Source organism: Oryza glaberrima, chromosome 1 (assembly GCF_000147395.1).
Source record: "Oryza glaberrima chromosome 1, OglaRS2, whole genome shotgun sequence".
Taxonomy (NCBI): Eukaryota; Viridiplantae; Streptophyta; class Magnoliopsida; order Poales; family Poaceae; genus Oryza; species Oryza glaberrima.
In genome coordinates, this window is record NC_068326.1 from 7,338,759 (window position 1) to 7,351,249 (window position 12,491).

The 12,491-nt window shown below is 50.2% G+C and overlaps 1 pseudogene; it reads right to left on the reverse strand.

The window, feature by feature from the left end:
- Nucleotides 1–10,254: 10,254 nt before the first annotated feature.
- Nucleotides 10,255–11,383, reverse strand: LOC127759814 (uncharacterized; annotated as a pseudogene).
- Between the last annotated feature and the right edge of the window lie 1,108 nt (nt 11,384–12,491).

A 12,491-nucleotide genomic window follows, 5' to 3' on the forward strand; every position in this document is an offset into this window, starting at 1 on the left:
AGGTCTCATCATAATCAACACCTAGACGCTGAGTGAAGCCACGCAGGACCCATCGAGCCTTGTATCTGTCAAGAGTTCCGTCAGCCTGAAATTTATGGTGGAAAATCCACTTGCCGGTGACGACGTTGACGCCGGGCGGACGCGGAACGAGGTCCCATGTCCGGTTGGCCAGAAGAGCGTTATACTCTTCTTCCATGACGGTGCGCCAGTGGGGATCGGCCAGAGCTGCACGGTATGTGCGAGGCACTGGCGAGAGCGGCATGGCATGAAGGTTGAGCCGCTCGACCGGGCGACGAATTCCAGCCTTGCCCCAAGTGACCATCGCATGGTCATTGTCGGCTGGGGAGATGCCAAGCTGGGGCGGTGGTGCACGGCCTCCAGGAACACGTGCACTACGTGGGCGCGTGGGCGCGCCAGTCGGTGGAGGACGCAGGGCAGACCGGTCGGCTGGGGAAGCCGGGCCGTCGTCCGCGTAGTGGCGAAGGGATGATAGCCCAGTAGACGAGCCGGCCGGGGAGAGCGCCGAGCTGGGGACTGGGGATGAGATGTCTAACCCAGTCCCGGCAGGAGTGGTCGGCGCCAACGGTCCCGTTGGAGAGGACGTGTTGGACCGAACCGGTGACGGCCCCGGGGAGGCAGTCGTGGGGATGTCCGGCAGCCGGCTGGCCGGAACAGTGCGACGCCCAATCGGTGTCGGGAGCGGTGCTGAAAAATCCTCCGAAAAATCCAAATTAGGAGCATCTGCACTGTTAGTCATCTCAGCAAAAGGAAACGAGTGCTCATCAAACACCACATGACGGGAAATATAGACCCTATTAGAAACAGGATCAAAACACCGGTACCCTTTGTGATTCTCAGGATATCCTAAAAACACGCACATAATGGATCGAGGAGCAAGTTTATGGGGGGGTTGTAGCAGAGAGGTTTGGGTAACACTTGCAACCAAAGACGCGAAGGTGTGTATAGGACGGATGAGCACCATAGAGAGCGAAGAACGGGGTGTGGTGATGAAGAGTTTTGGTGGGATGACGGTTAATGAGATGTGTGGCGGTGTGAAGAGCCTCAACCCAAAAGGAAGGGGGAAGGCCGGCCTGAAAGAGCAAGGAGCGAACTATGTTGTGGAGAGAACATAGCATGCGCTCGGCCTTACCGTTTTGTGGGGAGGTATGGGGGCACGACATCCGCAACGAGACGCCATTGGTGAGGAAGAAGGTGCGTGCATTAGAGTTGTCAAACTCGCGGCCATTGTCACACTGGATGCTCCGAATAGTGGCTGCAAACTGAGTCTTTACAAAGGCAAAGAAATATGATAGAGTGGCAAAGGTGTCTGATTTAAAACGTAGCGGAAAGGTCCATACATAATGAGAAAAATCATCTAAAATGACCAAATAGTATTTAAAACCAAACACACTAGGTATAGGTGAGGTCCACAAATCACAATGGAGAAGCTCAAATTTGGCAGTAGCCCTAGTAAAAGTACTAGTAAAAGGGAGACGGGTGTGACGTCCAAGTTGGCAAGCATGACACAGCGAGGTTGCACCCTTCGGTGGAGGTATGATGGAAGCCAGAGCCAAACGAGTGAGCGCGTCGTGACCAAGGTGTCCAAGGCGGTGATGCCACAGGTCGGTGTTGGTTGTAGAGGCGACAAAGGCTTGAACGGAGGCTGCCGAAGGTAGGGAATCCGCCGAGAAGGGGTACAAATCACCGGAACTATTGCACCTGGCGATCTCGATCCTGGTTTGATAATCCTTCACAGAGAGGCCAAAAGGGTCAATACAAATAGAGCACCAATTATCACGAGCAAACCGGTGTTCAGAAATGAGGTCTTTAATAATGGAAGGAGACACTAAAACATCGTTAAGCACAAAAGAGCGGTGCGGACAATGTAAGTGAGCGGTGCCGGTAGAAGTGATAGGAATTAGTGAGCCATTGCCAACGGCAATATGTGAAGGAAAATTGTGGGGGGAGGATGAGACACACTAAGGATACCGGTATTAGATGTCATGTGGGAAGATGCACCTGAATCCATGTACCACTCGTTGGAGTTTGGCGTCGTCAACGTAGAGGTGCTGAAGGAGCTGGCGAGAGCTTGAGGATCCCATTGGGAGGGGCCGGCCCACGTGTGCGACGATGTAGGGACAGATCCGGCGGAGCTGTATGTTGTAGACCCGGGCAGCTGGAGAGGAGCGAGGCCGGCTTGTGGAAGGCCGAGTGAGCCCAAGTGCTGAGAAAGGCCGGCATGCAGCGGCGCCGAGTAGTATGCAGGCTGCAGGTAGGTGGGCTGGCCGGCCACTGCTGCTCCTGCGAAGGAAGGCCGTCCGAGGGTGCTCGGTCTGTAGGCCTGGCCCGGCCACATCTGAATGGTGCCGGCCCACGGATTGTAGGGAGTGGGCCAGACCGGCCGTGCGACCGAGCCGGATTGGACCAGCTGGGAGGCGGCCTGTGGACCCCCGGATGGAGTGTCCGATCCACCGCTAGGGTTAGCGGCAGTGCCGTTGTTGGAGCCGCCGCCGCCGCCGCGTCCTCGACGTCGGTTGCGGGAGTTGCTGTTTTCACCGCCGCCATTGCCACCCTGTGAGCCGCTCGTGTTGCCGGTGTTGACGCGGCCGCCGGTGGCGCCGTTGGCGTTGGTTATGGTAGCGGCGAAGACGGAGGCCGAGTCGGTTGCTGGACGGGGTCCCTTGGTGATCTCTTCAAGTAGCAGCTGCGACCTAGCTTGAAGATAACTTGGAAAAGGTTGCTGCATAGGGAGAAGAGATTGTATGTGACCAAATTTGGAGTTGAGGCCGTTGATGAGCGTGAGGACGAGTGTGCGGTCGGACTGTGGTTCACCGAGGTCGGCAAGATGGTCCGCCATTGTCTTGAGACGTCGACAGTACTCCGAGACGGAGAGGTCACCTTGTTGAAAGTTGTGGAACTCAGCGGAGAGGTTGACGGCACGAAGCTCACAATTGCCGAGGAACTGGAACTCCAAGTCGCGCCAAACGCTGCGAGAGGTGGCGGTCGGCGACAAGACCTCTTGAAGAAGATCCTGGGAGATGGCGCCGTATAGCCATCCGAGGACGACGCAGTCCATCTGCACCCAATTGGCGAGGTCGGGGCGAGGAGCGTCAACGAGAACATGGCCCGTCAAGGCATATTTGCCGAGAACCACGAGAAAAAGCCCGCGCCACCGAGCGTAGTTGCCGGCGGCGAGGTCCAGGGTCACGGGCACCAGTGCCTTCACGTTCAGAATGACGACGGCCTGGGCGTGGAGCGCGGAACGCGCGGCGTCATCGAGGACGGGGGGTGGCGGCGGCTGCGCACCGTTGGAAGGGGCAGCATTGCTGTCACCGGTCGGCGCGCCAGGGAGGCTGGCCGCGAGCTGGGCGAACAGCGTCGCCAACTTGGGTGGGAGCGCCGTCGTGGTTGGCGCCACAGTCATGGGAGGAGTGTCCACAGCGGCCGGAGACGAGTCTTCAGCGGCGGCACCAGCAGGCGCCGTGGAGAGCGCCGGCAAGTGTTGAGGAAGAGCAGCACGCACGGCGGAGGAAGCTCTATCGGCGGCAGAGTCGGCGACCTTCTTGCTGACCACGTCGTCGATCGTCAAACCGGGAGGGGCTTGGTAAGCCGCACGAACGGCATCGACGACAGATGCGGCAACAGCATCGATGAGCGATTCTGGCGAGAGAGACGACGAAGAGGACGTCGACATGGCGGCGTCGGTAGAGGTTAGGTTAAAGCGGAAGCGGTGTAGATCGAAAAATCTGATACCATGAGAGCGGAATAGACTCAACGCAATGATTAGATTGATATCGGTGTGGAGTACATATAGGCGCGAGCCCCACCTTATTTACTCAACCGGTTTATAGAAACAGAACCGAGAGAGATATGGATAGGATCGGCACAAGGAAACCAACCATACACAAGATATATCTATCTATCTATCTATCTATCTATCTATCTATCTATTATATTATTAAAACAGCCTTGAAAGGAGGCACCACGTTCACTGTGGGGGTTAGAAATTCCCACATTAATCAAAGAAAAAGAAAAATATCTTAACCATTGGATTATAATAGATCTCGATTTTAACGGTAAGATTTAATCGCAGTGTTTCAGTATATACACAGCAATAGAACCGGACAAAAAGTCAGAAACATTGTAGTACAAGGATTCACATGCAATAGCTTTTCTAGAGTTTCGTATAGCCAAAACTTTATGCTGATCGGACACATGTTCAATAGTAATAGGACACCAATTAGCATATGACAACAATAGGAATAAGGCAGTAGATTCCAAAATAAAAACACCCTACACACAATCCGACTCTAACAATCTTCACCGATTCCTAAATTAATCTTGATTGACTCTCCAATAAATATCAAGCACCCGCCACCAACCAGATCAACAAGAGAAGAGGTAAATAGCAATCAACGCAATCAGACGGGAGCCACCAACCGGATCAACAAGAGAAGAGGTCAATAGCAATCAACGCAAATGAACTATCAGCAAACACAGCAGCAAAATATAAGTCCACGACGCCATTGTCGCCGGATCATTACACGCGATTGTCGCCGGATCATTATCATCAGATTTTGCCGCCGTGCCGTCAAGGGCCGCACCACCCCTGTGCTCCTCAACTAACCGGAGATCATGCACGTGCTTCCCCACCCGGCTTCGGCAGCCCCCGACGACGTGAGAGCCACCACGGCGCTCGGGACGGCGATGGACGACCCTAGATCCGCTGGATCTGGCGGCAGCCGCGGCGGCGCCTCACACAAGTGACCGGACTCGATCGTGATGCCGGATCCGGCGGCAACAACATCACCGCCATGCTGGAGAAAGGTGCAACGATAGGGAGGGGAATATGGACCCACGCACGCTGAGAGAGAGGAGAAGTTTTCCTCAGGTTCCACCTCTCCCTTTCCGTTACTTCTCATCAAATTTGGCAGTGGAGGAGATGAGAAGGGTGAGAGAGGAATGACAGGAAGAAACGAGAGAAGATGGGAGGCGAAAAAACTGAGACTTGGCTGTGAGGATTCGGACGGGCTGAAACTAGAAAAGTCAACATATGTATCTACCGTCCCCTCCACTTCCTCTGTCCTTTTTTTTTTCTATTTGTTGAGATAAAATTTCTGAGTTGCAGCACAAAATTTAAATCAGTACCTTCAAATTATAGATACAATTTAAAATCTTTGCATACTATTAAGGCTATGTTTGGGAACCCTCACTCCCTAGCACGTAAAACGAAGCATCATTTAGTGTGTGATTAATTAAGTATTAGATATTTTTTTTTTCAAAAGTAGATCAATATTATTTTTTAAGGAACTTTCGTATTAAACTTTTTTAAAAAAACGCACCATTAAACAGTTTGAAAAGCGTGCGCGCGGAAAACGAGAAGGGGAGTTGGGAACGGTTGGGAACGAACGCAGCCTAAAACCAAAGATCGCATTAATTATATTTCTGAATGTAAGAAAACTTTATTTTATATCGTCTTCTCTTAGCATGTCATCCACATAAACATAAAAAATATTTATTTATATATATATATATAATTAAAAATATAGTCAAATATATATTTTGGAGACAGTGTCATTATTCAAAGCGTAACAGAGAAATTGTACTGCATCCAACATACTTTTTCTTCACACGTGCAAAACGGAGCAATTCATTAGCATATAATTAATTAAGTATTACTTAGAAAAACTTAAAAATTGATTAATATGATTTTTGAAAACTTATTTTTTTTTCAAAAAAACACATAATTTAATAATTGAGAAAACATGCGCGCGAAAAATTAGTGAGTAGAAGTTGAAAAATGAGATGAAAGAACACTTTTACTAATGCAATATTAATAAAATGACAATAAAGAGAATAGGCAGTGGACGGGCAATAGAGGAGTATAATTGACGGAACGTCTAGAAATTGTAAAAACGAAATCCAACGTGACAATAAACTTTAAAAACTATAAGATCTAATTTTTAAAGGTTCCAAGGAGAATGAATAGAAATAGTGGTAGATCGAGCAAGCAAATAAAGAAGGATATGACATAAGGGGTAGCAACTGGTGTGACTTTTAAATAACTATATAATTAGAAACACAGTGATGATAAGGTTTGGTCTTACAAACTCTTAAGACAATAAGATAGCTATTTAATAAATTTTAAGTAAAATCATATAAAAATATATAATTTTGTTTAGATGCTAGCCGCGTAATTGCGTGGGCCACCCAGCTAGTTCTAACAATGAGGTCGTTCTCCGTGCCGGCTACAGGAGGCACGCACCCATCTGGAAGCGGCACGAACAGAAGGTCCTGGTGCTCCGTGAATGGATCGCACGCGAGGAGGCCGCAGGAGAGATCAACCCACCAGAGCTTCTGGGCATGGGAGATGACGGCATCGTTTGCCCAGCTTTCTGGATGGCCAAGCCCGGCGTACTTGACCTCCTTGCTGAGCCAGAGACCGGTGGCGCTCCAGTAGAGGCGGAGGGTGGCGTGGTCGGTGCCGAGCATGGGCACGAGCTCAGCGATGGCGTAGGCAACTCCTTCTCCTCCTCCTCCTCCTCCTCCTCCACCGCCGCCGCCACCGCCGCCGCAAGGTCTTGAGATTAGACCCACCCTATGGAAGTCGCCCAGTGGACCACCGACGGGGGGATCGGGGACGCGGGAGGCCATGCCAGTGTGCGCGTCGCAGAGGAAGTACGCCGGGACGCGGGCGAACTCGCGGCGGCGACGCGCACGGACGCTCGCGTCTGCGCCGGTGGCGAGGGGCGGCTCCCTGGCGCGCTGGGTGACGCAAAGGAGGAACGCACCCCCCGCGTCGACGGCGACGACGTAGGGGAAGCGTGTAGGAGTTGCCTGCAGGCCGGGGGCGATGCGGGCGGCGACGGTGACGTGGGAGACATGCGGGGGCTTCTTCAGCGCCAGGACGAAGTCGGTGCCCGGCGGGAACATCCTCGATGACCGGCGGACGTCGGGGACGGCGGCCAGCATAATCCACTCCTGCCGCGGCTGCGCGTCTCCTACCTCCTCCTCATCCACCACCGCCTCCGCCGCCGTGTCACGCTCACGCGAGGTCGGCGAGCTCGCCATGGCTGTGTCTCTGTGAGTGGTCGGGTCGGTGCCTGGAGGAGAAGAAGGGTGCGAGTCTGGGGGGCCGAGAAAAATGGTCGAGGCCCGCATAGAGCGGGGGTTTGGGGCAAATTGACCAGCGCGGGGAGACTATTCTAATCCCTCAAACGGATATTCCCTCGTTTACTTAAAAACCATCTAAAACGGTTATAAAAAATTTAACAACATTCATACAACACATATATACAACTCTACAAAATCTTAAGTTCAAACTCAACTCACACGTCAAGATATAAAAAAGACAAATTCAGCATATGAATAGTAGCATACTATTTATATCTAAATTTATTTTTTTTCTCGATGTGTAGATTGAATTTGAACTTGAATTTTGGTAGACTAGTAGGTATCATTATACTCTACATTGTTAATTTTTTTTAAAATTTTTCACAATTATTTACATCGAATTTAAAAAAAAAAAGTATACGAGGAGATATCCCCTAAGGGATTAGAATCCGCTCCATCGGCGGGTGCGTACCAATGCGTATTGGGCTTTAGGATGGATTCTTCCAGAAGTTTCCCAGCTTGCAAGAGAAGTCACCTACTGCTTCAGGTTTGGAGGAAACGCCTAAGCTAATCCGGTGAGGTCGAGGCAGAGTAGTGTATTGACACGTCATCCACCGGTAACTCTTGTAACAAATTCCTTGTAACTTGCTTGCCTCAATGGCCACCGGCATAATTTTGTGTACTGACCCATATGCAAATTTTGAGTGTATATAAACTTTAAGTATATCTCTACTTATCTCTATCTCTAGAATAATAAAAATTAAAAATGTTTTTACCGGTATTTTGGTACGTCATCCATGTTTGAGTTAGTTTTTAAGTTTGTTCGTTTTTGGAAATACAGTTCGTGTTTGAGTTGGATTTTAAGCTCATTTGCTTTTGGAAATACAAGAGGAGTCTTATAAGAAACTTGAGATGGAATATGGACTCCTAATTGCAGCTCATGATTTTCTAAATGAAATATTCAAGCAAGTTCCATGGTGAATTTTATCCTAACTAAACCGTATAACAATAATAAAATTAAAATAGCATTTATCTGTTGCAACGCACAAGTTTTTTTTTCTAGTGTGTGTGTATAATAAAAGTTGAAGATGTTTTTACCGATACTTTGGTAGGTTATCCATGTATGAGTCGATTTTTAAGTTCGTTTACTTTTGAAAATACATATCCGTATTTGTATTTGAGTCTGAGTCATTTTTTAAGTTCATTTATTTTTGAAAATAAAAAAAATAGTATAAAATCCTCTTTAAAAAAATTACATGCTAACTTGAGACAATCAGACTCCTAACTGCAGCTTATGATTTTTTTAAAAAATATATATCCAAGCGAATTTCCACGGTATTGATAGCGACTAAAAGATCATGACTGTATAGGTGGCATGCACAAATATTCGCTTTGCGGCGGTCGCTGGTGGCGTTGTGATCGGCGACGTTTCATTCGTGGGCCTTTCCTACGCCACCGTCTTCGCGTGTGCTCCCTACGTGCCTCTTGTACTTCCGGAACACGTACGTACGCTTATCCTACGAACCACATGCCAAAGCTGCTCGAGTGGTGCTACGTCTCGGTGCCTATGGTCGTTGTGATGTTGTCCCGCCTCGTGTAGGCGGCTCGGCAGGCAACCACACTGGACATCGGGCTTGTCGCCGTCACCGCCGTCATGTTGGCAATAGACGTTGCCGCAATTGGGTTTCTCGAATGGCGCAGCAGGAGGGAGATGCCGAAGCCTCGTGATACACGTGCGAGCACGGCGGAGATCGTCACGTCGTTTGTGATGGTCTGCTTACGATATTGGTTGTATCTACACGTTTTCTAATTGGCAACGGTTCGCAAAGATGGTTCAGTTAATCGGAGTCCAAAACTATCAGTAACAAATTATGTAATAATGCCCGATCTATTGCTTTTGTTTTAAAGACATTACCATCAGTCAACATTTTTTTAGAGAAGGAACTGTAATCAGCATAATCGGTCGAGCAACAGAATTTTATTCAAATTGAAGTGAGAGCAGAATCAACATTGCGGCATGTAGTATGTACTGCCTACAGGTACACGAAAGAGAACACGCACGCCATGTTCCATGTAGCAACAATACTCATGGTCATTGGATCAATTGATCAATGCTCAGCAAATCATAAGGAGGAAGCAACCGACCTTTGTCTTCGTCGTGGATCCTTAGACTGGCGAGACTTTACTTGAATCACTTGTACTCGCCAGAGGAACGCCTTTTTTCTGATCATCAGAACCTTCAACACAAGCAAAAATAATGGAAAATGTCACGCAAGGATAAAAGCTTCTAAGAAACTAGCATTTCAATTGAGATCGTTTACAAGTTTGTACTCCTAAAAAAAGTCACATATCCTTATCTAAAATAAGTTCCCATATCGTTAATTATCTTTAAAACAAAAGTTCACATGTAGTAAGAAAGAAATTAATACTTCCAGATAAGAATACAATGAGTATCATATGCATTCGTGCTCATGCCAAAACTGACTCTGTACAGTACTCTGTGCTAAAATGGTTTGGCAGAATACCCTGTGACTAAGCAACAAATCAGCAAACTACCAAAAAGCTAATTTACATTGATATGTTAATGTACACGACGATAGATTATGGTGCAGCTACTGACCATTAAAGCAGTCATGACGAGCAATATGAGCAGACCAGTAAAACAGGGCAAGACTGGGTTGGAATCTAGCGTTCACCGAAGTACTAATGTTAGATTATCAGTAAGATTTTTTCCGTACAAAACTTACTAAGATCATTTCATATGATCAAAACATTTATAATGAGTTGCGCGTGAGAGATAGAGTGCTGAATAGTGCGATTTAGTCAACTTACTGACTCTAAACGTTCCAAAAATGAAGAATAATGGACAAAGTAATGAATTCTAGCCGTGCATGAACATGAAGCTGTAATTTCGAGTGCTTATTTCACAGAGTGCATGCATGATCAGGCCTAGCAAACAGGAGACATCTTATCCAGGTGAATCCTTAAGTACTTCATTTCCATGCTTAATTCAAAGTAAAGACATGCATGTTACATCAAATTAGGCGACTAATTAATTACTCAAGAAGACACCAAACAGAAAAGCAGTAGAAGACTAATCAAGTAATCAACACAAAAAAATCAGGAAAGAAGATTATACAGTTAGTTACCAGAATTTGGGCGAGCCCAAGCACGAACGAATCGGGACGAGTGGTAACGCATCGGCGGGTTCAGCATCGCGAAGAACTGCCACTCCAGGACCTTGCGCGTGTACAGGTTGACGCCGAACAGCCGCGAGCGCATGAAGAAGTAGGCCACGTTGCCGGGGAGCTCCGGGTGGATGAACGCCACCGTGGGGATCTCCCGCGGCAGCTTGGTCGCCTTGTAGCCCTCGTCGTTCCAGATATCCTTGACGAGCGGCTGACAGTCGAGACGCCAAGTCCCGGCATCCTGATCGACCAGCGTCCACATGCTGACCACCGGTTTGCCGTCGTACTCGCGCTCGTGGATCCCCATGTACCGGAGATCGTCGCCTCTAAACCCAACGCACCGGCGCTTATCGAGGTCAGGCGTTCCCGGCGGCAGCTCGCAATCCGGAGGGAGCGGGACGAAGCGCAGATTCTGACGTCTCGTGCTGATGTCGCAGGAGAGGAGACCGTAGGAGAGATCCACCCCACCAGACTATCGTCTTGTGCACGACGACGCCGTTGCCGCCCCAGGGACGGTCGCGCGGCGGGTAGTCGACCACATGCGTCGCCCAGATTTCGGGAACCGAGAAGTAGATGAGCAGGGCGGCCTTGTCTGAGCCGACTATGGGGTGGAGATCGGCGACGTGGAAGATGGTTTTCGTGATGGCGACGAGACCAGCGTTCCCGGGGTGGAGGATGGGGAAGCCGTGGTCGGGGAGGCGGGTGGACTTGTGTTTGAGCGTGTCGCAGATGAAGTACGCCTTGGGGAAGCCGTGGTGCTCGCCGAGTGGCCCACGGTAGAAGCCGTCGAGGACGGGCGGCTCCGGTTCGGGCCCCTGGCTGGCGTAGAGGAGGAGGCGGCCATGGCAGTCGGCGCCGGCGACGAAGGGGTGGTCGTCGATGGTCTTGCGGCGCGGCGCGATGCTCCGGTGCACGACGAGGCGTGTGGCGCGCGGAGCTAATGCGGCCTTGATCACGTTGTCCATGCCAACCTCGAAGTAGTCGCCGCGGACGACGTGCGGCACGCAAGCCAGGAGCACCCATTTCCGCCCGTCCTTCTTCCGCCAGCGCCTGTCCTTCACCGCCGCATCCACCTTCTCCATTGGCGGCGTTTCGGACATGGCCGGAGAGAGAGAGAGAGGAGAGAGAGGAGGGAGAGAAAGAGAGATTTGGGTTGGTGTTTGAGGATTTTTTTTTTTTCGCAGCAGAGTGGATTTGCTATTTGGCTTGGGAGAGAGGCGGGCCGTGGTCTGGTCACGTTCTGTGCCGCCGCTGTGTCGTGGTTTATATCGCCGACTCGGCGTGGAGTTCCCGTGGATGGCACGAGCCGGTACATTTCGTGCTCGAGAAGAGAACGCAAATGGTTCATCAGCGCCAGCGTGCGCGTGCGCGGCATTGCCATGCAACGGTTAGAGCGAGCGCGAGGTTCAGGGTGGCGAACACATAGCATGGGGGGCGCGGTGGCAAGCGTGAGCTAGCACAGGGGAGAAGCGGACGGCGAGCATGCACGAGTGCGATGTACCGCGTGCGCGCGCCGATGGTGACGCCTGACGCGCGGGCAAACGGGAGTACGCGACGGCGCCGGCCGCAAGGACAGGCGCGCAGGCGAGGGATCGATCGAAGCGAGAGCGCCGCGCCGAAAGCTCGTGCGATTGTCATGGGCGGGGAACACGACGCGAGACGACGACGGGGCGCACGCTGGGAGCGCGAGGCGGTTGTGGTCTGGATCGTACGGCGCGCACACCGGCACACGGGGGTCTGGCCTGCGTCGACGCAGGCACCCAGCCAGTCAGGCATCGTGGGTACTTGCAGCCCCATCGTTTGGCCTAAACAGTTAAAAAATAAGCCAAAATTTAAATTTTTAAACTTATTTTTAAGTTGATTTTAAAATACTTTTAACATAATTTTTGTTAATGTTAGCTTTAAGTCGCTACGAACAAATCTACAAAAGTTTTACTTATAAATTAATTTTAATTTTCTAATAAGCCAAATAAGCTATTTTGGGTCAAATGGGCAACCTATGGGAGCCTTGGTTTTCCAGTTTTTGCTTACTTTGACACGTGATCTCCAATGCAGCGGTCACTTGGAGTTGGAGGACACCGTGTCCGGTGCTCCTGGCCGCGTTCTCCGACTGCGCCACGCACGGCACATCAACCAAAACAGTGCAACGTTATGGTTTCAGTTTTGGTCTCGGTATCATGCTATCAGCAC